The following is a 24,367-nucleotide window of genomic DNA, read 5'->3' on the forward strand; positions in this document are numbered from 1 at the left end:
GAGGATTTGTGCTGGTGATTTCAGTCCATCTATGGAAGTGTTTCTGTATTCTAGTAGGCCAAGGTAGGGATCTTTCTCCATCCTCCTTGGCTTTTGTGAAGATTCGCTTAACTGTCTGAACAGTCTTTTCGGCTAAGGCGTTGCTCTGGGGATAGCGTGGGCTTGAAGTGATGTGTTGGAAGCCCCAGGCATCTGCAAACTGGTGGAACTCTCTGGAGTTATAGCATGGCCCATTGTCACTTATGACCTTCTCTGGGATGCCATGTCTGGCAAAGGCACCTTTTCATCTTGTGAATTACAGCAGCTGTAGTGATGTTCTGCAGTCGCTGAACTTCAAAATACCTGCTCAGGTAGTCACATATGATGATGTAGTTTTCAGAGTTCCAAGTAAACAAATCTGTTGCTACAGTCTGCCTTGGGTTCTCAGGGATGGTATGTGAGTAGGAACGACTCCTTACTGAGTTTAATTGCCCAATACCCTGATCTAGCATCTAATATGCTAAAGTATCTTGCTCCAGTCAGCTTGGATGTTATGTATTCAAGTGTTGGGAGCGGGTAGTATGGCCTCATTATTGCTTTGTTTAGTGTTCGGGGGTCCAGGCATACTCGTAGCTTATTTGTTTTTGGTTTCTCACATACTACCAGTGCGTTTACCCATCGAGTTGGCTCAGTTACCTTGCAAATTATGTTGTTTTTTTCCATGTCGTCTAGTTCTGTTTTAAGACGGTCCCTGAGAGCAAATGGTACTCTCCTTGGGGGACAGACTACAGGTGCTACACTGGGGTCTATTCTAAAACTACACTCACCCTGGAATGTACCGATTCCTTTAAAAACATCTGGGTACTCACTCAGTATATCAGCTGACTGGTCAGTGTGCTCTTTGTTACTGGTGTTAGAAATTGCATAGATCACTTTTATGAGTCCGAGGGCTTTGCATGCTTTGTAGCCTAGGATGGGTGGGCTGTTGCAGTCTACAATGTGAAACGTCTCCGCTGTCGACTTGTTTTTGTATCTGCTTACAAGGTTGCAGGAACCTATCACTTTTATTGGATCCCCTCCGTAACCATACAGCTTGTGTGTGTCTTGGTTCAGTTGTATGGTGGGCATGAGTTTGTTAAAGCTTTTTGTGGGTATGATGTTTGTTCCAGCCTTCCTCTCCGGCTGCTGTAACAGTGTCTATGAACAGCTCAGGGGTGATGTCTTCTTGGGCCTCTCTTATAGAGTGTACCTCTTTGCGTTCTTTTCTGTATTGGGTATGGGACTTGGTTCTGCATACTTTTGCAAAATGATTATATTTTTTGCACTTTAAACACATTTTTCCTTTTGCTGGACATTCTTTCATTTTGCTATGTATGCCTCCACACGCACCACATTGTTCACTGGACGATTTCTGGCTCTCGTTAGGTTTGCCAAGTCGTTTAGTAGAGCTAGGCCTATAATGTTTTCGGTGTATTGCATCCACCTCGTGGCTGTCATTTGTCATGACCTTTAGCTGAAGCTGGGCTAGTTTGTGAGAATGGCCAATGTCGATCGCTTTGTCTAGTGTTAGCTCAGGCCCTTGGCTCAGTAGCTTTTCTCTTACTCTAGGAGAGTTTGTGGCAAAAACGATACGATCTCTGACCATTTCATCACTATTGCGTAATTACAGTCTTTGACGAGTAGTCTCTGTGACAAATTGTTCAAATTACTCACCACTGCCTTGCATCTTCTCTTGGAACTTGTATCTGGCAAAGATAGGATTAGCTTTCGGCGTGATGTATGCTGTGAAGCCATCATAGAAGACGATGCCAAATTGTTAAAAACATACTGTCACGGTCCATGTGTTGCTTATGTCCCGTCCTTTATCTCCGATCCACAACAGTAGAAAGCTGCACTTCTGTTCCTCTGTTTTTTGCTTTAGCGGGCCAGAGAACATTAGCTCAGCATGCTGCTTAAAACTGCGCCATGCGTCCGGCAGGTTAGATGCTTGCCAGTCCATCTGTGGGGTCGGAACACCGAAAGCTTCCATTTTCTCCTTCTTTCCTTTTTTTCGTTTTGTGAGTTCGCAAATCACTCTGACACCATGTTGTGTTGCCTGCTTAATCTAATGAAACCACGTCCAGACTCCATGACCGATAACTCAACTCTCTTTTATTCTCTTCGCGCTCTTATCTCTTCCACACGCTCTACGTTCTGCTTAGTTAACAATGACATTCATTGCCCCCTAGTGGTCAATAAATCTTACTACATACTTTGCTTAGTAACAGTTTGGAATATGTATTCAAACATTACAACCCTGTTACAGTATGTGAAGCAGCAGAAACAATTAAAATACAATTAGAACAAACACAAACAAGCAGTGAACCACATATACAATTTCTTAGTTCTCTATGTCCTATTCGTCCTATTTGCTTGAGTTATGGCTGTCGGAATAAAGCTCTCCTTATATCGTCTTGTTCTACATTTTGGTACTCTAAACCTTTGTCCAGATGAAAGATACCTGAATTCACTGTACAGGGGACGAGTACTATCCCTTAAAATTGCACCTGTTACCCGCTTTACCTGTGTTCCATACAAAGTCTCCAAGTTGGTTAATGGCTTACCAAAACTTGCCCATTTTACAATCTGATTCAGGCCATTCCTCTTTTTGAATGTCAAGTTACCAAACCATGCCACTAAGGAGAATACTAAAACTGATTATATAAAAGCCTGATAAAATAAAGTCATCATCGGTATATCAACGTGAAAGTAGTTCAATGTCCTCAAACAGTGCAAACGCTGCTGCCCCTTTTTACACACAGCCTCACTATTTGCCTCAAAGTTCAGTTTTGAGTATTATTGTACCCAGGTACTTATAGTGATGTACACGTTCCATTATGTGACCCTTAATAACCATGGCCTCATGTGTGTGGTCATATAGTCTAAAATCAATTACCATATCTTTGGTCTTTGATACATTTAGTTGTAGATAGGACTCTTCACACCACTCTACAAAATCACTGACGACTGGACCATGGTTATGCTCCTCTCCCTGTAGCTGGCTAACAATGACTGTGTCATCTGCATATTTCAGAATAGTCTTATTTTCCCACCTGCTCTGACATTCGTTTGTGTAAAGGATAAATAGTAGGGGTGAAAGCACACATCCCTTTGGGGAGCCGGTTGAGGAGCAGATATTATCAAAGTCCTGTTTACCCTCACTCTTTGTGTCCTATTAGTAAAAAAATTATATACCTTATATACTTGCTCCATATCTATCGAGAAGTGCTGATCATTTGCCAGTTTTCCTCTCAAACCCTGGACTTCATTTGCAAAATCAAATGCATCAAACCGATTGTAAAAATGATTAAAAGCATTAGCCAGCTCAGTATCTGAAGTGAAGCCTTCCAAAATGACCTTCTTACTGTTCCCTGAATCCTTAAGACCTGCTATAGTTTTCATGCTAGACCAGGCTAAACCAAGATTATTTGCCACCATTTTATTCTCCAACTCATTTTTATAGTTCAATTTTCAACTCCTTATTAGCAACACTCAAATCAAAGGTGGTTCCTTGTCTAAAAGCAAGTCTCTTTTTCTGCAAACTAAGACTGACTGCTTTATTCATCCATGGTCGATTATTAGGATACATTTTCACCTGTCTGCAGGGGACAATCATATCTCTACGAAATAATATATAAGAGCATTTTACGTCAACCAATTCATCAAGATCATCTCCACAAGATTCTTTAAACACAGCCCACTCTGTACAGTTAAAACATTCATGCAAGCAGAGCATAGATTCATCAGTCCAGTGTTTCATGTCCTTTATCTGTGCTTTCTCCCTCTTTAATGATGACAAAAAAAAAACACCAATTAAAGCCACTCAGCCTTTCCTTTCTGGCTGGGTTCTGGCTGGCCGTTATTCATGAGTGAAGAAAGACCAGAATGTGGGTTATTCGTGACCACACCAGAACATGTGGACCTTTTTGTGTCAAGACTGTCAAATGCTTCCCATGTCAGAGGTCAAGAATATCTGGACATGTTCTGAATCACAGAGCAAGGCTAAACATAGCCTGGATAGCTCAGTCGGTAGAGCATCAGACTTTTAATCTGAGGGTCCAGGGTTCAAGTCCCTGTTCAGGCGTTGAACTTTACATGACCGTCAGCTCTTGAGCACCGTTCACTCATCGTCAGGCAGGCTTTTGGATTAAGCTGAACTTCCAGCTTTACGTCTGCCTACCTGTGACTTCCTTGTCATTAATTATTTTGTCTATGTCCTTGTTAATGATGTCAAAAAAAACAACAATTAAAGCCACTCAGCCTTTCCTTTCTCTCTCTCTCTATGTGACATCACAATAGATTTTCTCAAAAAGCAATTCAAATTGTTCTAACCATTGGTGGGACCAACCCGTGGCCTTTTACCATCCACGTGTCCAAAATGCAGTACGCATGCCAATGTTGTTAACAGACATACGTGTTGGTAGCTCTACATGTCCAACTGGTACAGTGTGAGGTTTCCTCTTTGGTGGACCTTAAAGAGTTGAAAAAGCCACAACCGAACTGGTATCTTTGTCAACGTCCTTGTTTCTGGATCTATGCTGCATGTGCGTCAGAATCCTTCGGTAGCTCAGATGGTAGAGCGGAGGACTGTAGAGGTTAAAGCAGCAATCCTTAGGCCACCGGTTCAAATCCGGTTCGAAGGAAGCTTCTTTTTTTCCAGGATATTACTGCCTTTAATGTCATGATGAGCAAAAAGTTTTCTGTTTTCCCTGACCGGGAATCGAACCCGGGCCGCGGCGGTGAGAGCGCCGAATCCTAGCCACTAGACCATCAGGGACAGCGATGGAATGCTAATGGATGAAGGCCTTTACATGAGTTCTGGCTGGCCGTTATTCATGAGTGAAGAAAGACCAGAATGTGGGTTATTCGTGACCACACCAGAACATGTGGACCTTTTTGTGTCAAGACTGTCAAATGCTTCCCATGTCAGAGGTCAAGAATATCTGGACATGTTCTGAATCACAGAGCAAGGTTAAACGTAGCCTGGATAGCTCAGTCGGTAGAGCATCAGACTTTTAATCTGAGGGTCCAGGGTTCAAGTCCCTGTTCAGGCGTTGAACTTTACATGACCGTCAGCTCTTGAGCACCGTTCACTCATTGTCAGGCAGGCTTTTGGATTAAGCTGAACTTCCAGCTTTACGTCTGCCTACCTGTGACTTCCTTGTCATTAATTATTTTGTCTATGTCCTTGTTAATGATGACAAAAAAAACAACAATTAAAGCCACTCAGCCTTTCCTTTCTCTCTCTCTCTATGTGACATCACAATAGATTTTCTCAAAAAGCAATTCAAATTGTTCTAACCATTGGTGGGACCAACCCGTGGCCTTTTACCATCCACGTGTCCAAAATGCAGTACGCATGCCAATGTTGTTAACAGACATACGTGTTGGTAGCTCTACATGTCCAACTGGTACAGTGTGAGGTTTCCTCTTTGGTGGACCTTAAAGAGTTGAAAAAGCCACAACCGAACTGGTATCTTTGTCAACGTCCTTGTTTCTGGATCTATGCTGCATGTGCGTCAGAATCCTTCGGTAGCTCAGATGGTAGAGCGGAGGACTGTAGAGGTTAAAGCAGCAATCCTTAGGCCACCGGTTCAAATCCGGTTCGAAGGAAGCTTCTTTTTTTTCCAGGATATTACTGCCCTTAATGTCATGATGAGCAAAAAGTTTTCTGTTTTCCCTGACCGGGAATCGAACCCGGGCCGCGGCAGTGAGAGCGCCGAATCCTAGCCACTAGACCATCAGGGACAGCGATGTTATGCTAATGGATGAAGGCTTTTACATGAGTTCTGGCTGGCCGTTATTCATGAGTGAAGAAAGACCAGAATGTGGGTTATTCGTGACCACACCAGAACATGTGGACCTTTTTGTGTCAAGACTGTCAAATGCTTCCCATGTCAGAGGTCAAGAATATCTGGACATGTTCTGAATCACAGAGCAAGGCTAAACGTAGCCTGGATAGCTCAGTCGGTAGAGCATCAGACTTTTAATCTGAGGGTCCAGGGTTCAAGTCCCTGTTCAGGCGTTGAACTTTACATGACCGTCAGCTCTTGAGCACCGTTCACTCATCGTCAGGCAGGCTTTTGGATTAAGCTGAACTTCCAGCTTTACGTCTGCCTACCTGTGACTTCCTTGTCATTAATTATTTTGTCTATGTCCTTGTTAATGATGACAAAAAAAACAACAATTAAAGCCACTCAGCCTTTCCTTTCTCTCTCTCTCTATGTGACATCACAATAGATTTTCTCAAAAAGCAATTCAAATTGTTCTAACCATTGGTGGGACCAACCCGTGGCCTTTTACCATCCACGTGTCCAAAATGCAGTACGCATGCCAATGTTGTTAACAGACATACGTGTTGGTAGCTCTACATGTCCAACTGGTACAGTGTGAGGTTTCCTCTTTGGTGGACCTTAAAGAGTTGAAAAAGCCACAACCGAACTGGTATCTTTGTCAACGTCCTTGTTTCTGGATCTATGCTGCATGTGCGTCAGAATCCTTCGGTAGCTCAGATGGTAGAGCGGAGGACTGTAGAGGTTAAAGCAGCAATCCTTAGGCCACCGGTTCAAATCCGGTTCGAAGGAAGTTTCTTTTTTTCCAGGATATTACTGCCTTTAATGTCATGATGAGCAAAAAGTTTTCTGTTTTCCCTGACCGGGAATCGAACCCGGGCCGCGGCGGTGAGAGCGCCGAATCCTAGCCACTAGACCATCAGGGACAGCGATGGAATGCTAATGGATGAAGGCCTTTACATGAGTTCTGGCTGGCCGTTATTCATGAGTGAAGAAAGACCAGAATGTGGGTTATTCGTGACCACACCAGAACATGTGGACCTTTTTGTGTCAAGACTGTCAAATGCTTCCCATGTCAGAGGTCAAGAATATCTGGACATGTTCTAAATCACAGAGCAAGGTTAAATGTAGCCTGGATAGCTCAGTCGGTAGAGCATCAGACTTTTAATCTGAGGGTCCAGGGTTCAAGTCCCTGTTCAGGCGTTGAACTTTACATGACCGTCAGCTCTTGAGCACCGTTCACTCATCGTCAGGCAGGCTTTTGGATTAAGCTGAACTTCCAGCTTTACGTCTGCCTACCTGTGACTTCCTTGTCATTAATTATTTTGTCTATGTCCTTGTTAATGATGACAAAAAAAACAACAATTAAAGCCACTCAGCCTTTCCTTTCTCTCTCTCTCTATGTGACATCACAATAGATTTTCTCAAAAAGCAATTCAAATTGTTCTAACCATTGGTGGGACCAACCCGTGGCCTTTTACCATCCACGTGTCCAAAATGCAGTACGCATGCCAATGTTGTTAACAGACATACGTGTTGGTAGCTCTACATGTCCAACTGGTACAGTGTGAGGTTTCCTCTTTGGTGGACCTTAAAGAGTTGAAAAAGCCACAACCGAACTGGTATCTTTGTCAACGTCCTTGTTTCTGGATCTATGCTGCATGTGCGTCAGAATCCTTCGGTAGCTCAGATGGTAGAGCGGAGGACTGTAGAGGTTAAAGCAGCAATCCTTAGGCCACCGGTTCAAATCCGGTTCGAAGGAAGCTTCTTTTTTTCCAGGATATTACTGCCTTTAATGTCATGATGAGCAAAAAGTTTTCTGTTTTCCCTGACCGGGAATCGAACCCGGGCCGCGGCGGTGAGAGCGCCGAATCCTAGCCACTAGACCATCAGGGACAGCGATGGAATGCTAATGGATGAAGGCCTTTACATGAGTTCTGGCTGGCCGTTATTCATGAGTGAAGAAAGACCAGAATGTGGGTTATTCGTGACCACACCAGAACATGTGGACCTTTTTGTGTCAAGACTGTCAAATGCTTCCCATGTCAGAGGTCAAGAATATCTGGACATGTTCTAAATCACAGGGCAAGGTTAAATGTAGCCTGGATAGCTCAGTCGGTAGAGCATCAGACTTTTAATCTGAGGGTCCAGGGTTCAAGTCCCTGTTCAGGCGTTGAACTTTACATGACCGTCAGCTCTTGAGCACCGTTCACTCATCGTCAGGCAGGCTTTTGGATTAAGCTGAACTTCCAGCTTTACGTCTGCCTACCTGTGACTTCCTTGTCATTAATTATTTTGTCTATGTCCTTGTTAATGATGACAAAAAAAACAACAATTAAAGCCACTCAGCCTTTCCTTTCTCTCTCTCTCTATGTGACATCACAATAGATTTTCTCAAAAAGCAATTCAAATTGTTCTAACCATTGGTGGGACCAACCCGTGGCCTTTTACCATCCACGTGTCCAAAATGCAGTACGCATGCCAATGTTGTTAACAGACATACGTGTTGGTAGCTCTACATGTCCAACTGGTACAGTGTGAGGTTTCCTCTTTGGTGGACCTTAAAGAGTTGAAAAAGCCACAACCGAACTGGTATCTTTGTCAACGTCCTTGTTTCTGGATCTATGCTGCATGTGCATCAGAATCCTTCGGTAGCTCAGATGGTAGAGCGGAGGACTGTAGAGGTTAAAGCAGCAATCCTTAGGCCACCGGTTCAAATCCGGTTCGAAGGAAGCTTCTTTTTTTTCCAGGATATTACTGCCCTTAATGTCATGATGAGCAAAAAGTTTTCTGTTTTCCCTGACCGGGAATCGAACCCGGGCCGCGGCGGTGAGAGCGCCGAATCCTAGCCACTAGACCATCAGGGACAGCGATGTTATGCTAATGGATGAAGGCTTTTACATGAGTTCTGGCTGGCCGTTATTCATGAGTGAAGAAAGACCAGAATGTGGGTTATTCGTGACCACACCAGAACATATGGACCTTTTTGTGTCAAGACTGTCAAATGCTTCCCATGTCAGAGGTCAAGAATATCTGGACATGTTCTGAATCACAGAGCAAGGCTAAACGTAGCCTGGATAGCTCAGTCGGTAGAGCATCAGACTTTTAATCTGAGGGTCCAGGGTTCAAGTCCCTGTTCAGGCGTTGAACTTTACATGACCGTCAGCTCTTGAGCACCGTTCACTCATCGTCAGGCAGGCTTTTGGATTAAGCTGAACTTCCAGCTTTACGTCTGCCTACCTGTGACTTCCTTGTCATTAATTATTTTGTCTATGTCCTTGTTAATGATGACAAAAAAAACAACAATTAAAGCCACTCAGCCTTTCCTTTCTCTCTCTCTCTATGTGACATCACAATAGATTTTCTCAAAAAGCAATTCAAATTGTTCTAACCATTGGTGGGACCAACCCGTGGCCTTTTACCATCCACGTGTCCAAAATGCAGTACGCATGCCAATGTTGTTAACAGACATACGTGTTGGTAGCTCTACATGTCCAACTGGTACAGTGTGAGGTTTCCTCTTTGGTGGACCTTAAAGAGTTGAAAAAGCCACAACCGAACTGGTATCTTTGTCAACGTCCTTGTTTCTGGATCTATGCTGCATGTGCGTCAGAATCCTTCGGTAGCTCAGATGGTAGAGTGGAGGACTGTAGAGGTTAAAGCAGCAATCCTTAGGCCACCGGTTCAAATCCGGTTCGAAGGAAGCTTCTTTTTTTTCCAGGATATTACTGCCCTTAATGTCATGATGAGCAAAAAGTTTTCTGTTTTCCCTGACCGGGAATCGAACCCGGGCCGCGGCGGTGAGAGCGCCGAATCCTAGCCACTAGACCATCAGGGACAGCGATGTTATGCTAATGGATGAAGGCTTTTACATGAGTTCTGGCTGGCCGTTATTCATGAGTGAAGAAAGACCAGAATGTGGGTTATTCGTGACCACACCAGAACATGTGGACCTTTTTGTGTCAAGACTGTCAAATGCTTCCCATGTCAGAGGTCAAGAATATCTGGACATGTTCTGAATCACAGAGCAAGGGTAAATGTAACCTGGATAGCTCAGTCGGTAGAGCATCAGACTTTTAATCTGAGGGTCCAGGGTTCAAGTCCCTGTTCAGGCGTTGAACTTTACATGACCGTCAGCTCTTGAGCACCGTTCACTCATCGTCAGGCAGGCTTTTGGATTAAGCTGAACTTCCAGCTTTACGTCTGCCTACCTGTGACTTCCTTGTCATTAATTATTTTGTCTATGTCCTTGTTAATGATGACAAAAAAAACAACAATTAAAGCCACTCAGCCTTTCCTTTCTCTCTCTCTCTATGTGACATCACAATAGATTTTCTCAAAAAGCAATTCAAATTGTTCTAACCATTGGTGGGACCAACCCGTGGCCTTTTACCATCCACGTGTCCAAAATGCAGTACGCATGCCAATGTTGTTAACAGACATACGTGTTGGTAGCTCTACATGTCCAACTGGTACAGTGTGAGGTTTCCTCTTTGGTGGACCTTAAAGAGTTGAAAAAGCCACAACCGAACTGGTATCTTTGTCAACGTCCTTGTTTCTGGATCTATGCTGCATGTGCGTCAGAATCCTTCGGTAGCTCAGATGGTAGAGCGGAGGACTGTAGAGGTTAAAGCAGCAATCCTTAGGCCACCGGTTCAAATCCGGTTCGAAGGAAGCTTCTTTTTTTCCAGGATATTACTGCCTTTAATGTCATGATGAGCAAAAAGTTTTCTGTTTTCCCTGACCGGGAATCGAACCCGGGCCGCGGCGGTGAGAGCGCCGAATCCTAGCCACTAGACCATCAGGGACAGCGATGTTATGCTAATGGATGAAGGCTTTTACATGAGTTCTGGCTGGCCGTTATTCATGAGTGAAGAAAGACCAGAATGTGGGTTATTCGTGACCACACCAGAACATGTGGACCTTTTTGTGTCAAGACTGTCAAATGCTTCCCATGTCAGAGGTCAAGAATATCTGGACATGTTCTGAATCACAGAGCAAGGCTAAACGTAGCCTGGATAGCTCAGTCGGTAGAGCATCAGACTTTTAATCTGAGGGTCCAGGGTTCAAGTCCCTGTTCAGGCGTTGAACTTTACATGACCGTCAGCTCTTGAGCACCGTTCACTCATCGTCAGGCAGGCTTTTGGATTAAGCTGAACTTCCAGCTTTACGTCTGCCTACCTGTGACTTCCTTGTCATTAATTATTTTGTCTATGTCCTTGTTAATGATGACAAAAAAAACAACAATTAAAGCCACTCAGCCTTTCCTTTCTCTCTCTCTCTATGTGACATCACAATAGATTTTCTCAAAAAGCAATTCAAATTGTTCTAACCATTGGTGGGACCAACCCGTGGCCTTTTACCATCCACGTGTCCAAAATGCAGTACGCATGCCAATGTTGTTAACAGACATACGTGTTGGTAGCTCTACATGTCCAACTGGTACAGTGTGAGGTTTCCTCTTTGGTGGACCTTAAAGAGTTGAAAAAGCCACAACCGAACTGGTATCTTTGTCAACGTCCTTGTTTCTGGATCTATGCTGCATGTGCGTCAGAATCCTTCGGTAGCTCAGATGGTAGAGTGGAGGACTGTAGAGGTTAAAGCAGCAATCCTTAGGCCACCGGTTCAAATCCGGTTCGAAGGAAGCTTCTTTTTTTTCCAGGATATTACTGCCCTTAATGTCATGATGAGCAAAAAGTTTTCTGTTTTCCCTGACCGGGAATCGAACCCGGGCCGCGGCGGTGAGAGCGCCGAATCCTAGCCACTAGACCATCAGGGACAGCGATGTTATGCTAATGGATGAAGGCTTTTACATGAGTTCTGGCTGGCCGTTATTCATGAGTGAAGAAAGACCAGAATGTGGGTTATTCGTGACCACACCAGAACATGTGGACCTTTTTGTGTCAAGACTGTCAAATGCTTCCCATGTCAGAGGTCAAGAATATCTGGACATGTTCTGAATCACAGAGCAAGGGTAAATGTAGCCTGGATAGCTCAGTCGGTAGAGCATCAGACTTTTAATCTGAGGGTCCAGGGTTCAAGTCCCTGTTCAGGCGTTGAACTTTACATGACCGTCAGCTCTTGAGCACCGTTCACTCATCGTCAGGCAGGCTTTTGGATTAAGCTGAACTTCCAGCTTTACGTCTGCCTACCTGTGACTTCCTTGTCATTAATTATTTTGTCTATGTCCTTGTTAATGATGACAAAAAAAACAACAATTAAAGCCACTCAGCCTTTCCTTTCTCTCTCTCTCTATGTGACATCACAATAGATTTTCTCAAAAAGCAATTCAAATTGTTCTAACCATTGGTGGGACCAACCCGTGGCCTTTTACCATCCACGTGTCCAAAATGCAGTACGCATGCCAATGTTGTTAACAGACATACGTGTTGGTAGCTCTACATGTCCAACTGGTACAGTGTGAGGTTTCCTCTTTGGTGGACCTTAAAGAGTTGAAAAAGCCACAACCGAACTGGTATCTTTGTCAACGTCCTTGTTTCTGGATCTATGCTGCATGTGCGTCAGAATCCTTCGGTAGCTCAGATGGTAGAGTGGAGGACTGTAGAGGTTAAAGCAGCAATCCTTAGGCCACCGGTTCAAATCCGGTTCGAAGGAAGCTTCTTTTTTTTCCAGGATATTACTGCCCTTAATGTCATGATGAGCAAAAAGTTTTCTGTTTTCCCTGACCGGGAATCGAACCCGGGCCGCGGCGGTGAGAGCGCCGAATCCTAGCCACTAGACCATCAGGGACAGCGATGTTATGCTAATGGATGAAGGCTTTTACATGAGTTCTGGCTGGCCGTTATTCATGAGTGAAGAAAGACCAGAATGTGGGTTATTCGTGACCACACCAGAACATGTGGACCTTTTTGTGTCAAGACTGTCAAATGCTTCCCATGTCAGAGGTCAAGAATATCTGGACATGTTCTGAATCACAGAGCAAGGGTAAATGTAGCCTGGATAGCTCAGTCGGTAGAGCATCAGACTTTTAATCTGAGGGTCCAGGGTTCAAGTCCCTGTTCAGGCGTTGAACTTTACATGACCGTCAGCTCTTGAGCACCGTTCACTCATCGTCAGGCAGGCTTTTGGATTAAGCTGAACTTCCAGCTTTACGTCTGCCTACCTGTGACTTCCTTGTCATTAATTATTTTGTCTATGTCCTTGTTAATGATGACAAAAAAAACAACAATTAAAGCCACTCAGCCTTTCCTTTCTCTCTCTCTCTATGTGACATCACAATAGATTTTCTCAAAAAGCAATTCAAATTGTTCTAACCATTGGTGGGACCAACCCGTGGCCTTTTACCATCCACGTGTCCAAAATGCAGTACGCATGCCAATGTTGTTAACAGACATACGTGTTGGTAGCTCTACATGTCCAACTGGTACAGTGTGAGGTTTCCTCTTTGGTGGACCTTAAAGAGTTGAAAAAGCCACAACCGAACTGGTATCTTTGTCAACGTCCTTGTTTCTGGATCTATGCTGCATGTGCGTCAGAATCCTTCGGTAGCTCAGATGGTAGAGCGGAGGACTGTAGAGGTTAAAGCAGCAATCCTTAGGCCACCGGTTCAAATCCGGTTCGAAGGAAGCTTCTTTTTTTCCAGGATATTACTGCCTTTAATGTCATGATGAGCAAAAAGTTTTCTGTTTTCCCTGACCGGGAATCGAACCCGGGCCGCGGCGGTGAGAGCGCCGAATCCTAGCCACTAGACCATCAGGGACAGCGATGTTATGCTAATGGATGAAGGCTTTTACATGAGTTCTGGCTGGCCGTTATTCATGAGTGAAGAAAGACCAGAATGTGGGTTATTCGTGACCACACCAGAACATGTGGACCTTTTTGTGTCAAGACTGTCAAATGCTTCCCATGTCAGAGGTCAAGAATATCTGGACATGTTCTGAATCACAGAGCAAGGCTAAACGTAGCCTGGATAGCTCAGTCGGTAGAGCATCAGACTTTTAATCTGAGGGTCCAGGGTTCAAGTCCCTGTTCAGGCGTTGAACTTTACATGACCGTCAGCTCTTGAGCACCGTTCACTCATCGTCAGGCAGGCTTTTGGATTAAGCTGAACTTCCAGCTTTACGTCTGCCTACCTGTGACTTCCTTGTCATTAATTATTTTGTCTATGTCCTTGTTAATGATGACAAAAAAAACAACAATTAAAGCCACTCAGCCTTTCCTTTCTCTCTCTCTCTATGTGACATCACAATAGATTTTCTCAAAAAGCAATTCAAATTGTTCTAACCATTGGTGGGACCAACCCGTGGCCTTTTACCATCCACGTGTCCAAAATGCAGTACGCATGCCAATGTTGTTAACAGACATACGTGTTGGTAGCTCTACATGTCCAACTGGTACAGTGTGAGGTTTCCTCTTTGGTGGACCTTAAAGAGTTGAAAAAGCCACAACCGAACTGGTATCTTTGTCAACGTCCTTGTTTCTGGATCTATGCTGCATGTGCGTCAGAATCCTTCGGTAGCTCAGATGGTAGAGCGGAGGACTGTAGAGGTTAAAGCAGCAATCCTTAGGCCACCGGTTCAAATCCGGTTCGAAGGAAGCTTCTTTTTTTTCCAGGATATTACTGCCCTTAATGTCATGATGAGCAAAAAGTTTTCTGTTTTCCCTGACCGGGAATCGAACCCGGGCCGCGGCAGTGAGAGCGCCGAATCCTAGCCACTAGACCATCAGGGACAGCGATGTTATGCTAATGGATGAAGGCTTTTACATGAGTTCTGGCTGGCCGTTATTCATGAGTGAAGAAAGACCAGAATGTGGGTTATTCGTGACCACACCAGAACATGTGGACCTTTTTGTGTCAAGACTGTCAAATGCTTCCCATGTCAGAGGTCAAGAATATCTGGACATGTTCTGAATCACAGAGCAAGGCTAAACGTAGCCTGGATAGCTCAGTCGGTAGAGCATCAGACTTTTAATCTGAGGGTCCAGGGTTCAAGTCCCTGTTCAGGCGTTGAACTTTACATGACCGTCAGCTCTTGAGCACCGTTCACTCATCGTCAGGCAGGCTTTTGGATTAAGCTGAACTTCCAGCTTTACGTCTGCCTACCTGTGACTTCCTTGTCATTAATTATTTTGTCTATGTCCTTGTTAATGATGACAAAAAAAACAACAATTAAAGCCACTCAGCCTTTCCTTTCTCTCTCTCTCTATGTGACATCACAATAGATTTTCTCAAAAAGCAATTCAAATTGTTCTAACCATTGGTGGGACCAACCCGTGGCCTTTTACCATCCACGTGTCCAAAATGCAGTACGCATGCCAATGTTGTTAACAGACATACGTGTTGGTAGCTCTACATGTCCAACTGGTACAGTGTGAGGTTTCCTCTTTGGTGGACCTTAAAGAGTTGAAAAAGCCACAACCGAACTGGTATCTTTGTCAACGTCCTTGTTTCTGGATCTATGCTGCATGTGCGTCAGAATCCTTCGGTAGCTCAGATGGTAGAGCGGAGGACTGTAGAGGTTAAAGCAGCAATCCTTAGGCCACCGGTTCAAATCCGGTTCGAAGGAAGCTTCTTTTTTTCCAGGATATTACTGCCTTTAATGTCATGATGAGCAAAAAGTTTTCTGTTTTCCCTGACCGGGAATCGAACCCGGGCCGCGGCGGTGAGAGCGCCGAATCCTAGCCACTAGACCATCAGGGACAGCGATGGAATGCTAATGGATGAAGGCCTTTACATGAGTTCTGGCTGGCCGTTATTCATGAGTGAAGAAAGACCAGAATGTGGGTTATTCGTGACCACACCAGAACATGTGGACCTTTTTGTGTCAAGACTGTCAAATGCTTCCCATGTCAGAGGTCAAGAATATCTGGACATGTTCTGAATCACAGAGCAAGGTTAAACGTAGCCTGGATAGCTCAGTCGGTAGAGCATCAGACTTTTAATCTGAGGGTCCAGGGTTCAAGTCCCTGTTCAGGCGTTGAACTTTACATGACCGTCAGCTCTTGAGCACCGTTCACTCATTGTCAGGCAGGCTTTTGGATTAAGCTGAACTTCCAGCTTTACGTCTGCCTACCTGTGACTTCCTTGTCATTAATTATTTTGTCTATGTCCTTGTTAATGATGACAAAAAAAACAACAATTAAAGCCACTCAGCCTTTCCTTTCTCTCTCTCTCTATGTGACATCACAATAGATTTTCTCAAAAAGCAATTCAAATTGTTCTAACCATTGGTGGGACCAACCCGTGGCCTTTTACCATCCACGTGTCCAAAATGCAGTACGCATGCCAATGTTGTTAACAGACATACGTGTTGGTAGCTCTACATGTCCAACTGGTACAGTGTGAGGTTTCCTCTTTGGTGGACCTTAAAGAGTTGAAAAAGCCACAACCGAACTGGTATCTTTGTCAACGTCCTTGTTTCTGGATCTATGCTGCATGTGCGTCAGAATCCTTCGGTAGCTCAGATGGTAGAGCGGAGGACTGTAGAGGTTAAAGCAGCAATCCTTAGGCCACCGGTTCAAATCCGGTTCGAAGGAAGCTTCTTTTTTTTCCAGGATATTACTGCCCTTAATGTCATGATGAGCAAAAAGTTTTCTGTTTTCCCTGACCGGGAATCGAACCCGGGCCGCGGCAGTGAGAGCGCCGAATCCTAGCCACTAGACCATCAGGGACAGCGATGTTATGCTAATGGATGAAGGCTTTTACATGAGTTCTGGCTGGCCGTTATTCATGAGTGAAGAAAGACCAGAATGTGGGTTATTCGTGACCACACCAGAACATGTGGACCTTTTTGTGTCAAGACTGTCAAATGCTTCCCATGTCAGAGGTCAAGAATATCTGGACATGTTCTGAATCACAGAGCAAGGCTAAACGTAGCCTGGATAGCTCAGTCGGTAGAGCATCAGACTTTTAATCTGAGGGTCCAGGGTTCAAGTCCCTGTTCAGGCGTTGAACTTTACATGACCGTCAGCTCTTGAGCACCGTTCACTCATCGTCAGGCAGGCTTTTGGATTAAGCTGAACTTCCAGCTTTACGTCTGCCTACCTGTGACTTCCTTGTCATTAATTATTTTGTCTATGTCCTTGTTAATGATGACAAAAAAAACAACAATTAAAGCCACTCAGCCTTTCCTTTCTCTCTCTCTCTATGTGACATCACAATAGATTTTCTCAAAAAGCAATTCAAATTGTTCTAACCATTGGTGGGACCAACCCGTGGCCTTTTACCATCCACGTGTCCAAAATGCAGTACGCATGCCAATGTTGTTAACAGACATACGTGTTGGTAGCTCTACATGTCCAACTGGTACAGTGTGAGGTTTCCTCTTTGGTGGACCTTAAAGAGTTGAAAAAGCCACAACCGAACTGGTATCTTTGTCAACGTCCTTGTTTCTGGATCTATGCTGCATGTGCGTCAGAATCCTTCGGTAGCTCAGATGGTAGAGCGGAGGACTGTAGAGGTTAAAGCAGCAATCCTTAGGCCACCGGTTCAAATCCGGTTCGAAGGAAGCTTCTTTTTTTTCCAGGATATTACTGCCCTTAATGTCATGATGAGCAAAAAGTTTTCTGTTTTCCCTGACCGGGAATCGAACCCGGGCCGCGGCAGTGAGAGCGCCGAATCCTAGCCACTAGACCATCAGGGACAGCGATGTTATGCTAATGGATGAAGGCTTTTACATGAGTTCTGGCTGGCCGTTATTCATGAGTGAAGAAAGACCAGAATGTGGGTTATTCGTGACCACACCAGAACATGTGGACCTTTTTGTGTCAAGACTGTCAAATGCTTCCCATGTCAGAGGTCAAGAATATCTGGACATGTTCTGAATCACAGAGCAAGGCTAAACGTAGCCTGGATAGCTCAGTCGGTAGAGCATCAGACTTTTAATCTGAGGGTCCAGGGTTCAAGTCCCTGTTCAGGCGTTGAACTTTACATGACCGTCAGCTCTTGAGCACCGTTCACTCATCGTCAGGCAGGCTTTTGGATTAAGCTGAACTTCCAGCTTTACGTCTGCCTACCTGTGACTTCCTTGTCATTAATTATTTTGTCTATGTCCTTGTTAATGATGACAAAAAAAACAACAATTAAAGCCACTCAGCCTTTCCTTTCTCTCTCTCTCTATGTGACATCACAATAGATTTTCTCAAAAAGCAATTCAAATTGTTCTAACCATTGGTGGGACCAACCCGTGGCCTTTTACCATCCACGTGTCCAAAATGCAGTACGCATGCCAATGTTGTTAACAGACATACGTGTTGGTAGCTCTACATGTCCAACTGGTACAGTGTGAGGTTTCCTCTTTGGTGGACCTTAAAGAGTTGAAAAAGCCACAACCGAACTGGTATCTTTGTCAACGTCCTTGTTTCTGGATCTATGCTGCATGTGCGTCAGAATCCTTCGGTAGCTCAGATGGTAGAGCGGAGGACTGTAGAGGTTAAAGCAGCAATCCTTAGGCCACCGGTTCAAATCCGGTTCGAAGGAAGCTTCTTTTTTTCCAGGATATTACTGCCTTTAATGTCATGATGAGCAAAAAGTTTTCTGTTTTCCCTGACCGGGAATCGAACCCGGGCCGCGGCGGTGAGAGCGCCGAATCCTAGCCACTAGACCATCAGGGACAGCGATGGAATGCTAATGGATGAAGGCCTTTACATGAGTTCTGGCTGGCCGTTATTCATGAGTGAAGAAAGACCAGAATGTGGGTTATTCGTGACCACACCAGAACATGTGGACCTTTTTGTGTCAAGACTGTCAAATGCTTCCCATGTCAGAGGTCAAGAATATCTGGACATGTTCTGAATCACAGAGCAAGGTTAAACGTAGCCTGGATAGCTCAGTCGGTAGAGCATCAGACTTTTAATCTGAGGGTCCAGGGTTCAAGTCCCTGTTCAGGCGTTGAACTTTACATGACCGTCAGCTCTTGAGCACCGTTCACTCATCGTCAGGCAGGCTTTTGGATTAAGCTGAACTTCCAGCTTTACGTCTGCCTACCTGTGACTTCCTTGTCATTAATTATTTTGTCTATGTCCTTGTTAATGATGACAAAAAAAACAACAATTAAAGCCACTCAGCCTTTCCTTTCTCTCTCTCTCTATGTGACATCACAATAGATTTTCTCAAAAAGCAATTCAAATTGTTCTAACCATTGGTGGGACCAACCCGTGGCCTTTTACCATCCACGTGTCCAAAATGCAGTACGCATGCCAATGTTGTTAACAGACATACGTGTTGGTAGCTCTACATGTCCAACTGGTACAGTGTGAGGTTTCCTCTTTGGTGGACCTTAAAGAGTTGAAAAAGCCACAACCGAACTGGTATCTTTGTCAACGTCCTTGTTTCTGGATCTATGCTGCATGTGCGTCAGAATCCTTCGGTAGCTCAGATGGTAGAGCGGAGGACTGTAGAGGTTAAAGCAGCAATCCTTAGGCCACCGGTTCAAATCCGGTTCGAAGGAAGCTTCTTTTTTTTCCAGGATATTACTGCCCTTAATGTCATGATGAGCAAAAAGTTTTCTGTTTTCCCTGACCGGGAATCGAACCCGGGCCGCGGCAGTGAGAGCGCCGAATCCTAGCCACTAGACCATCAGGGACAGCGATGTTATGCTAATGGATGAAGGCTTTTACATGAGTTCTGGCTGGCCGTTATTCATGAGTGAAGAAAGACCAGAATGTGGGTTATTCGTGACCACACCAGAACATGTGGACCTTTTTGTGTCAAGACTGTCAAATGCTTCCCATGTCAGAGGTCAAGAATATCTGGACATGTTCTGAATCACAGAGCAAGGCTAAACGTAGCCTGGATAGCTCAGTCGGTAGAGCATCAGACTTTTAATCTGAGGGTCCAGGGTTCAAGTCCCTGTTCAGGCGTTGAACTTTACATGACCGTCAGCTCTTGAGCACCGTTCACTCATCGTCAGGCAGGCTTTTGGATTAAGCTGAACTTCCAGCTTTACGTCTGCCTACCTGTGACTTCCTTGTCATTAATTATTTTGTCTATGTCCTTGTTAATGATGACAAAAAAAACAACAATTAAAGCCACTCAGCCTTTCCTTTCTCTCTCTCTCTATGTGACATCACAATAGATTTTCTCAAAAAGCAATTCAAATTGTTCTAACCATTGGTGGGACCAACCCGTGGCCTTTTACCATCCACGTGTCCAAAATGCAGTACGCATGCCAATGTTGTTAACAGACATACGTGTTGGTAGCTCTACATGTCCAACTGGTACAGTGTGAGGTTTCCTCTTTGGTGGACCTTAAAGAGTTGAAAAAGCCACAACCGAACTGGTATCTTTGTCAACGTCCTTGTTTCTGGATCTATGCTGCATGTGCGTCAGAATCCTTCGGTAGCTCAGATGGTAGAGCGGAGGACTGTAGAGGTTAAAGCAGCAATCCTTAGGCCACCGGTTCAAATCCGGTTCGAAGGAAGCTTCTTTTTTTCCAGGATATTACTGCCTTTAATGTCATGATGAGCAAAAAGTTTTCTGTTTTCCCTGACCGGGAATCGAACCCGGGCCGCGGCGGTGAGAGCGCCGAATCCTAGCCACTAGACCATCAGGGACAGCGATGGAATGCTAATGGATGAAGGCCTTTACATGAGTTCTGGCTGGCCGTTATTCATGAGTGAAGAAAGACCAGAATGTGGGTTATTCGTGACCACACCAGAACATGTGGACCTTTTTGTGTCAAGACTGTCAAATGCTTCCCATGTCAGAGGTCAAGAATATCTGGACATGTTCTGAATCACAGAGCAAGGTTAAACGTAGCCTGGATAGCTCAGTCGGTAGAGCATCAGACTTTTAATCTGAGGGTCCAGGGTTCAAGTCCCTGTTCAGGCGTTGAACTTTACATGACCGTCAGCTCTTGAGCACCGTTCACTCATTGTCAGGCAGGCTTTTGGATTAAGCTGAACTTCCAGCTTTACGTCTGCCTACCTGTGACTTCCTTGTCATTAATTATTTTGTCTATGTCCTTGTTAATGATGACAAAAAAAACAACAATTAAAGCCACTCAGCCTTTCCTTTCTCTCTCTCTCTATGTGACATCACAATAGATTTTCTCAAAAAGCAATTCAAATTGTTCTAACCATTGGTGGGACCAACCCGTGGCCTTTTACCATCCACGTGTCCAAAATGCAGTACGCATGCCAATGTTGTTAACAGACATACGTGTTGGTAGCTCTACATGTCCAACTGGTACAGTGTGAGGTTTCCTCTTTGGTGGACCTTAAAGAGTTGAAAAAGCCACAACCGAACTGGTATCTTTGTCAACGTCCTTGTTTCTGGATCTATGCTGCATGTGCGTCAGAATCCTTCGGTAGCTCAGATGGTAGAGCGGAGGACTGTAGAGGTTAAAGCAGCAATCCTTAGGCCACCGGTTCAAATCCGGTTCGAAGGAAGCTTCTTTTTTTTCCAGGATATTACTGCCCTTAATGTCATGATGAGCAAAAAGTTTTCTGTTTTCCCTGACCGGGAATCGAACCCGGGCCGCGGCAGTGAGAGCGCCGAATCCTAGCCACTAGACCATCAGGGACAGCGATGTTATGCTAATGGATGAAGGCTTTTACATGAGTTCTGGCTGGCCGTTATTCATGAGTGAAGAAAGACCAGAATGTGGGTTATTCGTGACCACACCAGAACATGTGGACCTTTTTGTGTCAAGACTGTCAAATGCTTCCCATGTCAGAGGTCAAGAATATCTGGACATGTTCTGAATCACAGAGCAAGGCTAAACGTAGCCTGGATAGCTCAGTCGGTAGAGCATCAGACTTTTAATCTGAGGGTCCAGGGTTCAAGTCCCTGTTCAGGCGTTGAACTTTACATGACCGTCAGCTCTTGAGCACCGTTCACTCATCGTCAGGCAGGCTTTTGGATTAAGCTGAACTTCCAGCTTTACGTCTGCCTACCTGTGACTTCCTTGTCATTAATTATTTTGTCTATGTCCTTGTTAATGATGACAAAAAAAACAACAATTAAAGCCACTCAGCCTTTCCTTTCTCTCTCTCTCTATGTGACATCACAATAGATTTTCTCAAAAAGCAATTCAAATTGTTCTAACCATTGGTGGGACCAACCCGTGGCCTTTTACCATCCACGTGTCCAAAATGCAGTACGCATGCCAATGTTGTTAACAGACATACGTGTTGGTAGCTCTACATGTCCAACTGGTACAGTGTGAGGTTTCCTCTTTGGTGGACCTTAAAGAGTTGAAAAAGCCACAACCGAACTGGTATCTTTGTCAACGTCCTTGTTTCTGGATCTATGCTGCATGTGCGTCAGAATCCTTCGGTAGCTCAGATGGTAGAGCGGAGGACTGTAGAGGTTAAAGCAGCAATCCTTAGGCCACCGGTTCAAATCCGGTTCGAAGGAAGCTTCTTTTTTTTCCAGGATATTACTGCCCTTAATGTCATGATGAGCAAAAAGTTTTCTGTTTTCCCTGACCGGGAATCGAACCCGGGCCGCGGCAGTGAGAGCGCCGAATCCTAGCCACTAGACCATCAGGGACAGCGATGTTATGCTAATGGATGAAGGCTTTTACATGAGTTCTGGCTGGCCGTTATTCATGAGTGAAGAAAGACCAGAATGTGGGTTATTCGTGACCACACCAGAACATGTGGACCTTTTTGTGTCAAGACTGTCAAATGCTTCCCATGTCAGAGGTCAAGAATATCTGGACATGTTCTGAATCACAGAGCAAGGCTAAACGTAGCCTGGATAGCTCAGTCGGTAGAGCATCAGACTTTTAATCTGAGGGTCCAGGGTTCAAGTCCCTGTTCAGGCGTTGAACTTTACATGACCGTCAGCTCTTGAGCACCGTTCACTCATCGTCAGGCAGGCTTTTGGATTAAGCTGAACTTCCAGCTTTACGTCTGCCTACCTGTGACTTCCTTGTCATTAATTATTTTGTCTATGTCCTTGTTAATGATGACAAAAAAAACAACAATTAAAGCCACTCAGCCTTTCCTTTCTCTCTCTCTCTATGTGACATCACAATAGATTTTCTCAAAAAGCAATTCAAATTGTTCTAACCATTGGTGGGACCAACCCGTGGCCTTTTACCATCCACGTGTCCAAAATGCAGTACGCATGCCAATGTTGTTAACAGACATACGTGTTGGTAGCTCTACATGTCCAACTGGTACAGTGTGAGGTTTCCTCTTTGGTGGACCTTAAAGAGTTGAAAAAGCCACAACCGAACTGGTATCTTTGTCAACGTCCTTGTTTCTGGATCTATGCTGCATGTGCGTCAGAATCCTTCGGTAGCTCAGATGGTAGAGCGGAGGACTGTAGAGGTTAAAGCAGCAATCCTTAGGCCACCGGTTCAAATCCGGTTCGAAGGAAGCTTCTTTTTTTCCAGGATATTACTGCCTTTAATGTCATGATGAGCAAAAAGTTTTCTGTTTTCCCTGACCGGGAATCGAACCCGGGCCGCGGCGGTGAGAGCGCCGAATCCTAGCCACTAGACCATCAGGGACAGCGATGGAATGCTAATGGATGAAGGCCTTTACATGAGTTCTGGCTGGCCGTTATTCATGAGTGAAGAAAGACCAGAATGTGGGTTATTCGTGACCACACCAGAACATGTGGACCTTTTTGTGTCAAGACTGTCAAATGCTTCCCATGTCAGAGGTCAAGAATATCTGGACATGTTCTAAATCACAGAGCAAGGTTAAATGTAGCCTGGATAGCTCAGTCGGTAGAGCATCAGACTTTTAATCTGAGGGTCCAGGGTTCAAGTCCCTGTTCAGGCGTTGAACTTTACATGACCGTCAGCTCTTGAGCACCGTTCACTCATCGTCAGGCAGGCTTTTGGATTAAGCTGAACTTCCAGCTTTACGTCTGCCTACCTGTGACTTCCTTGTCATTAATTATTTTGTCTATGTCCTTGTTAATGATGACAAAAAAAACAACAATTAAAGCCACTCAGCCTTTCCTTTCTCTCTCTCTCTATGTGACATCACAATAGATTTTCTCAAAAAGCAATTCAAATTGTTCTAACCATTGGTGGGACCAACCCGTGGCCTTTTACCATCCACGTGTCCAAAATGCAGTACGCATGCCAATGTTGTTAACAGACATACGTGTTGGTAGCTCTACATGTCCAACTGGTACAGTGTGAGGTTTCCTCTTTGGTGGACCTTAAAGAGTTGAAAAAGCCACAACCGAACTGGTATCTTTGTCAACGTCCTTGTTTCTGGATCTATGCTGCATGTGCATCAGAATCCTTCGGTAGCTCAGATGGTAGAGCGGAGGACTGTAGAGGTTAAAGCAGCAATCCTTAGGCCACCGGTTCAAATCCGGTTCGAAGGAAGCTTCTTTTTTTTCCAGGATATTACTGCCCTTAATGTCATGATGAGCAAAAAGTTTTCTGTTTTCCCTGACCGGGAATCGAACCCGGGCCGCGGCGGTGAGAGCGCCGAATCCTAGCCACTAGACCATCAGGGACAGCTATGTTATGCTAATGAATGAAGGCTTTTTCATGAGTTCTGGCTGGCCGTTATTCATGAGTGAAGAAAGACCAGAATGTGGGTTATTCGTGACCACACCAGAACATGTGGACCTTTTTGTCAAGACTGTCAAATGCTTCCCATGTCAGAGGTCAAGA

General features: G+C 44.7%; 57 non-coding genes across 57 annotated transcripts; 36 read left to right on the forward strand and 21 right to left on the reverse strand.

Annotated features, from left to right (window-relative positions):
- The first annotated feature begins 4,029 nt into the window (after nt 1-4,029).
- trnak-uuu (transfer RNA lysine (anticodon UUU)) lies at nt 4,030-4,102 on the forward strand. The gene has a single exon. It is a non-coding gene; the product is annotated as a tRNA-Lys (tRNA).
- A 621-nt stretch (nt 4,103-4,723) lies between these two features.
- On the reverse strand, nt 4,724-4,795 carry trnae-cuc (transfer RNA glutamic acid (anticodon CUC)). Its single transcript has one exon. It is a non-coding gene; the product is annotated as a tRNA-Glu (tRNA).
- Nucleotides 4,796-4,999: 204 nt separating this feature from the next.
- On the forward strand, nt 5,000-5,072 carry trnak-uuu (transfer RNA lysine (anticodon UUU)). Its single transcript has one exon. It is a non-coding gene; the product is annotated as a tRNA-Lys (tRNA).
- Nucleotides 5,073-5,694: 622 nt separating this feature from the next.
- On the reverse strand, nt 5,695-5,766 carry trnae-cuc (transfer RNA glutamic acid (anticodon CUC)). Its single transcript has one exon. It is a non-coding gene; the product is annotated as a tRNA-Glu (tRNA).
- Nucleotides 5,767-5,970: 204 nt separating this feature from the next.
- Nucleotides 5,971-6,043, forward strand: trnak-uuu (transfer RNA lysine (anticodon UUU)). Its single transcript has one exon. It is a non-coding gene; the product is annotated as a tRNA-Lys (tRNA).
- Nucleotides 6,044-6,515: 472 nt separating this feature from the next.
- trnay-gua (transfer RNA tyrosine (anticodon GUA)) lies at nt 6,516-6,602 on the forward strand. Its single transcript is given in 2 exon segments — nt 6,516-6,552; nt 6,567-6,602. It is a non-coding gene; the product is annotated as a tRNA-Tyr (tRNA).
- Nucleotides 6,603-6,664: 62 nt separating this feature from the next.
- On the reverse strand, nt 6,665-6,736 carry trnae-cuc (transfer RNA glutamic acid (anticodon CUC)). Its single transcript has one exon. It is a non-coding gene; the product is annotated as a tRNA-Glu (tRNA).
- Nucleotides 6,737-6,940: 204 nt separating this feature from the next.
- On the forward strand, nt 6,941-7,013 carry trnak-uuu (transfer RNA lysine (anticodon UUU)). Its single transcript has one exon. It is a non-coding gene; the product is annotated as a tRNA-Lys (tRNA).
- Nucleotides 7,014-7,485: 472 nt separating this feature from the next.
- Nucleotides 7,486-7,572, forward strand: trnay-gua (transfer RNA tyrosine (anticodon GUA)). The gene is given in 2 exon segments: nt 7,486-7,522; nt 7,537-7,572. It is a non-coding gene; the product is annotated as a tRNA-Tyr (tRNA).
- Nucleotides 7,573-7,634: 62 nt separating this feature from the next.
- trnae-cuc (transfer RNA glutamic acid (anticodon CUC)) lies at nt 7,635-7,706 on the reverse strand. The gene has a single exon. It is a non-coding gene; the product is annotated as a tRNA-Glu (tRNA).
- A 204-nt stretch (nt 7,707-7,910) lies between these two features.
- On the forward strand, nt 7,911-7,983 carry trnak-uuu (transfer RNA lysine (anticodon UUU)). The gene has a single exon. It is a non-coding gene; the product is annotated as a tRNA-Lys (tRNA).
- Nucleotides 7,984-8,455: 472 nt separating this feature from the next.
- trnay-gua (transfer RNA tyrosine (anticodon GUA)) lies at nt 8,456-8,542 on the forward strand. The gene is given in 2 exon segments: nt 8,456-8,492; nt 8,507-8,542. It is a non-coding gene; the product is annotated as a tRNA-Tyr (tRNA).
- Nucleotides 8,543-8,605: 63 nt separating this feature from the next.
- Nucleotides 8,606-8,677, reverse strand: trnae-cuc (transfer RNA glutamic acid (anticodon CUC)). Its single transcript has one exon. It is a non-coding gene; the product is annotated as a tRNA-Glu (tRNA).
- A 204-nt stretch (nt 8,678-8,881) lies between these two features.
- On the forward strand, nt 8,882-8,954 carry trnak-uuu (transfer RNA lysine (anticodon UUU)). Its single transcript has one exon. It is a non-coding gene; the product is annotated as a tRNA-Lys (tRNA).
- Nucleotides 8,955-9,576: 622 nt separating this feature from the next.
- Nucleotides 9,577-9,648, reverse strand: trnae-cuc (transfer RNA glutamic acid (anticodon CUC)). Its single transcript has one exon. It is a non-coding gene; the product is annotated as a tRNA-Glu (tRNA).
- Nucleotides 9,649-10,397: 749 nt separating this feature from the next.
- Nucleotides 10,398-10,484, forward strand: trnay-gua (transfer RNA tyrosine (anticodon GUA)). The gene is given in 2 exon segments: nt 10,398-10,434; nt 10,449-10,484. It is a non-coding gene; the product is annotated as a tRNA-Tyr (tRNA).
- Nucleotides 10,485-10,546: 62 nt separating this feature from the next.
- Nucleotides 10,547-10,618, reverse strand: trnae-cuc (transfer RNA glutamic acid (anticodon CUC)). The gene has a single exon. It is a non-coding gene; the product is annotated as a tRNA-Glu (tRNA).
- A 204-nt stretch (nt 10,619-10,822) lies between these two features.
- Nucleotides 10,823-10,895, forward strand: trnak-uuu (transfer RNA lysine (anticodon UUU)). Its single transcript has one exon. It is a non-coding gene; the product is annotated as a tRNA-Lys (tRNA).
- A 622-nt stretch (nt 10,896-11,517) lies between these two features.
- On the reverse strand, nt 11,518-11,589 carry trnae-cuc (transfer RNA glutamic acid (anticodon CUC)). Its single transcript has one exon. It is a non-coding gene; the product is annotated as a tRNA-Glu (tRNA).
- A 204-nt stretch (nt 11,590-11,793) lies between these two features.
- On the forward strand, nt 11,794-11,866 carry trnak-uuu (transfer RNA lysine (anticodon UUU)). The gene has a single exon. It is a non-coding gene; the product is annotated as a tRNA-Lys (tRNA).
- Nucleotides 11,867-12,488: 622 nt separating this feature from the next.
- trnae-cuc (transfer RNA glutamic acid (anticodon CUC)) lies at nt 12,489-12,560 on the reverse strand. The gene has a single exon. It is a non-coding gene; the product is annotated as a tRNA-Glu (tRNA).
- A 204-nt stretch (nt 12,561-12,764) lies between these two features.
- On the forward strand, nt 12,765-12,837 carry trnak-uuu (transfer RNA lysine (anticodon UUU)). Its single transcript has one exon. It is a non-coding gene; the product is annotated as a tRNA-Lys (tRNA).
- Nucleotides 12,838-13,309: 472 nt separating this feature from the next.
- On the forward strand, nt 13,310-13,396 carry trnay-gua (transfer RNA tyrosine (anticodon GUA)). Its single transcript is given in 2 exon segments — nt 13,310-13,346; nt 13,361-13,396. It is a non-coding gene; the product is annotated as a tRNA-Tyr (tRNA).
- A 62-nt stretch (nt 13,397-13,458) lies between these two features.
- On the reverse strand, nt 13,459-13,530 carry trnae-cuc (transfer RNA glutamic acid (anticodon CUC)). Its single transcript has one exon. It is a non-coding gene; the product is annotated as a tRNA-Glu (tRNA).
- Nucleotides 13,531-13,734: 204 nt separating this feature from the next.
- trnak-uuu (transfer RNA lysine (anticodon UUU)) lies at nt 13,735-13,807 on the forward strand. Its single transcript has one exon. It is a non-coding gene; the product is annotated as a tRNA-Lys (tRNA).
- Nucleotides 13,808-14,279: 472 nt separating this feature from the next.
- trnay-gua (transfer RNA tyrosine (anticodon GUA)) lies at nt 14,280-14,366 on the forward strand. Its single transcript is given in 2 exon segments — nt 14,280-14,316; nt 14,331-14,366. It is a non-coding gene; the product is annotated as a tRNA-Tyr (tRNA).
- A 63-nt stretch (nt 14,367-14,429) lies between these two features.
- Nucleotides 14,430-14,501, reverse strand: trnae-cuc (transfer RNA glutamic acid (anticodon CUC)). The gene has a single exon. It is a non-coding gene; the product is annotated as a tRNA-Glu (tRNA).
- Nucleotides 14,502-14,705: 204 nt separating this feature from the next.
- On the forward strand, nt 14,706-14,778 carry trnak-uuu (transfer RNA lysine (anticodon UUU)). Its single transcript has one exon. It is a non-coding gene; the product is annotated as a tRNA-Lys (tRNA).
- A 472-nt stretch (nt 14,779-15,250) lies between these two features.
- On the forward strand, nt 15,251-15,337 carry trnay-gua (transfer RNA tyrosine (anticodon GUA)). The gene is given in 2 exon segments: nt 15,251-15,287; nt 15,302-15,337. It is a non-coding gene; the product is annotated as a tRNA-Tyr (tRNA).
- A 62-nt stretch (nt 15,338-15,399) lies between these two features.
- On the reverse strand, nt 15,400-15,471 carry trnae-cuc (transfer RNA glutamic acid (anticodon CUC)). The gene has a single exon. It is a non-coding gene; the product is annotated as a tRNA-Glu (tRNA).
- A 204-nt stretch (nt 15,472-15,675) lies between these two features.
- trnak-uuu (transfer RNA lysine (anticodon UUU)) lies at nt 15,676-15,748 on the forward strand. Its single transcript has one exon. It is a non-coding gene; the product is annotated as a tRNA-Lys (tRNA).
- Nucleotides 15,749-16,220: 472 nt separating this feature from the next.
- On the forward strand, nt 16,221-16,307 carry trnay-gua (transfer RNA tyrosine (anticodon GUA)). The gene is given in 2 exon segments: nt 16,221-16,257; nt 16,272-16,307. It is a non-coding gene; the product is annotated as a tRNA-Tyr (tRNA).
- A 63-nt stretch (nt 16,308-16,370) lies between these two features.
- trnae-cuc (transfer RNA glutamic acid (anticodon CUC)) lies at nt 16,371-16,442 on the reverse strand. Its single transcript has one exon. It is a non-coding gene; the product is annotated as a tRNA-Glu (tRNA).
- Nucleotides 16,443-16,646: 204 nt separating this feature from the next.
- Nucleotides 16,647-16,719, forward strand: trnak-uuu (transfer RNA lysine (anticodon UUU)). The gene has a single exon. It is a non-coding gene; the product is annotated as a tRNA-Lys (tRNA).
- A 472-nt stretch (nt 16,720-17,191) lies between these two features.
- Nucleotides 17,192-17,278, forward strand: trnay-gua (transfer RNA tyrosine (anticodon GUA)). Its single transcript is given in 2 exon segments — nt 17,192-17,228; nt 17,243-17,278. It is a non-coding gene; the product is annotated as a tRNA-Tyr (tRNA).
- A 63-nt stretch (nt 17,279-17,341) lies between these two features.
- Nucleotides 17,342-17,413, reverse strand: trnae-cuc (transfer RNA glutamic acid (anticodon CUC)). Its single transcript has one exon. It is a non-coding gene; the product is annotated as a tRNA-Glu (tRNA).
- A 204-nt stretch (nt 17,414-17,617) lies between these two features.
- On the forward strand, nt 17,618-17,690 carry trnak-uuu (transfer RNA lysine (anticodon UUU)). Its single transcript has one exon. It is a non-coding gene; the product is annotated as a tRNA-Lys (tRNA).
- A 472-nt stretch (nt 17,691-18,162) lies between these two features.
- On the forward strand, nt 18,163-18,249 carry trnay-gua (transfer RNA tyrosine (anticodon GUA)). Its single transcript is given in 2 exon segments — nt 18,163-18,199; nt 18,214-18,249. It is a non-coding gene; the product is annotated as a tRNA-Tyr (tRNA).
- Nucleotides 18,250-18,311: 62 nt separating this feature from the next.
- On the reverse strand, nt 18,312-18,383 carry trnae-cuc (transfer RNA glutamic acid (anticodon CUC)). The gene has a single exon. It is a non-coding gene; the product is annotated as a tRNA-Glu (tRNA).
- A 204-nt stretch (nt 18,384-18,587) lies between these two features.
- trnak-uuu (transfer RNA lysine (anticodon UUU)) lies at nt 18,588-18,660 on the forward strand. The gene has a single exon. It is a non-coding gene; the product is annotated as a tRNA-Lys (tRNA).
- A 472-nt stretch (nt 18,661-19,132) lies between these two features.
- Nucleotides 19,133-19,219, forward strand: trnay-gua (transfer RNA tyrosine (anticodon GUA)). Its single transcript is given in 2 exon segments — nt 19,133-19,169; nt 19,184-19,219. It is a non-coding gene; the product is annotated as a tRNA-Tyr (tRNA).
- Nucleotides 19,220-19,282: 63 nt separating this feature from the next.
- On the reverse strand, nt 19,283-19,354 carry trnae-cuc (transfer RNA glutamic acid (anticodon CUC)). Its single transcript has one exon. It is a non-coding gene; the product is annotated as a tRNA-Glu (tRNA).
- Nucleotides 19,355-19,558: 204 nt separating this feature from the next.
- Nucleotides 19,559-19,631, forward strand: trnak-uuu (transfer RNA lysine (anticodon UUU)). The gene has a single exon. It is a non-coding gene; the product is annotated as a tRNA-Lys (tRNA).
- A 472-nt stretch (nt 19,632-20,103) lies between these two features.
- trnay-gua (transfer RNA tyrosine (anticodon GUA)) lies at nt 20,104-20,190 on the forward strand. Its single transcript is given in 2 exon segments — nt 20,104-20,140; nt 20,155-20,190. It is a non-coding gene; the product is annotated as a tRNA-Tyr (tRNA).
- Nucleotides 20,191-20,252: 62 nt separating this feature from the next.
- trnae-cuc (transfer RNA glutamic acid (anticodon CUC)) lies at nt 20,253-20,324 on the reverse strand. Its single transcript has one exon. It is a non-coding gene; the product is annotated as a tRNA-Glu (tRNA).
- A 204-nt stretch (nt 20,325-20,528) lies between these two features.
- On the forward strand, nt 20,529-20,601 carry trnak-uuu (transfer RNA lysine (anticodon UUU)). Its single transcript has one exon. It is a non-coding gene; the product is annotated as a tRNA-Lys (tRNA).
- A 472-nt stretch (nt 20,602-21,073) lies between these two features.
- trnay-gua (transfer RNA tyrosine (anticodon GUA)) lies at nt 21,074-21,160 on the forward strand. The gene is given in 2 exon segments: nt 21,074-21,110; nt 21,125-21,160. It is a non-coding gene; the product is annotated as a tRNA-Tyr (tRNA).
- A 63-nt stretch (nt 21,161-21,223) lies between these two features.
- On the reverse strand, nt 21,224-21,295 carry trnae-cuc (transfer RNA glutamic acid (anticodon CUC)). The gene has a single exon. It is a non-coding gene; the product is annotated as a tRNA-Glu (tRNA).
- A 204-nt stretch (nt 21,296-21,499) lies between these two features.
- Nucleotides 21,500-21,572, forward strand: trnak-uuu (transfer RNA lysine (anticodon UUU)). The gene has a single exon. It is a non-coding gene; the product is annotated as a tRNA-Lys (tRNA).
- A 472-nt stretch (nt 21,573-22,044) lies between these two features.
- Nucleotides 22,045-22,131, forward strand: trnay-gua (transfer RNA tyrosine (anticodon GUA)). The gene is given in 2 exon segments: nt 22,045-22,081; nt 22,096-22,131. It is a non-coding gene; the product is annotated as a tRNA-Tyr (tRNA).
- A 63-nt stretch (nt 22,132-22,194) lies between these two features.
- Nucleotides 22,195-22,266, reverse strand: trnae-cuc (transfer RNA glutamic acid (anticodon CUC)). The gene has a single exon. It is a non-coding gene; the product is annotated as a tRNA-Glu (tRNA).
- A 204-nt stretch (nt 22,267-22,470) lies between these two features.
- On the forward strand, nt 22,471-22,543 carry trnak-uuu (transfer RNA lysine (anticodon UUU)). Its single transcript has one exon. It is a non-coding gene; the product is annotated as a tRNA-Lys (tRNA).
- Nucleotides 22,544-23,015: 472 nt separating this feature from the next.
- On the forward strand, nt 23,016-23,102 carry trnay-gua (transfer RNA tyrosine (anticodon GUA)). Its single transcript is given in 2 exon segments — nt 23,016-23,052; nt 23,067-23,102. It is a non-coding gene; the product is annotated as a tRNA-Tyr (tRNA).
- Nucleotides 23,103-23,164: 62 nt separating this feature from the next.
- trnae-cuc (transfer RNA glutamic acid (anticodon CUC)) lies at nt 23,165-23,236 on the reverse strand. Its single transcript has one exon. It is a non-coding gene; the product is annotated as a tRNA-Glu (tRNA).
- Nucleotides 23,237-23,440: 204 nt separating this feature from the next.
- Nucleotides 23,441-23,513, forward strand: trnak-uuu (transfer RNA lysine (anticodon UUU)). The gene has a single exon. It is a non-coding gene; the product is annotated as a tRNA-Lys (tRNA).
- A 472-nt stretch (nt 23,514-23,985) lies between these two features.
- On the forward strand, nt 23,986-24,072 carry trnay-gua (transfer RNA tyrosine (anticodon GUA)). The gene is given in 2 exon segments: nt 23,986-24,022; nt 24,037-24,072. It is a non-coding gene; the product is annotated as a tRNA-Tyr (tRNA).
- A 63-nt stretch (nt 24,073-24,135) lies between these two features.
- On the reverse strand, nt 24,136-24,207 carry trnae-cuc (transfer RNA glutamic acid (anticodon CUC)). Its single transcript has one exon. It is a non-coding gene; the product is annotated as a tRNA-Glu (tRNA).
- Nucleotides 24,208-24,367: the final 160 nt, after the last annotated feature.

This window comes from Brachyhypopomus gauderio, chromosome 1 (assembly GCF_052324685.1).
Source record: "Brachyhypopomus gauderio isolate BG-103 chromosome 1, BGAUD_0.2, whole genome shotgun sequence".
NCBI classification, from domain to species: Eukaryota; Metazoa; Chordata; class Actinopteri; order Gymnotiformes; family Hypopomidae; genus Brachyhypopomus; species Brachyhypopomus gauderio.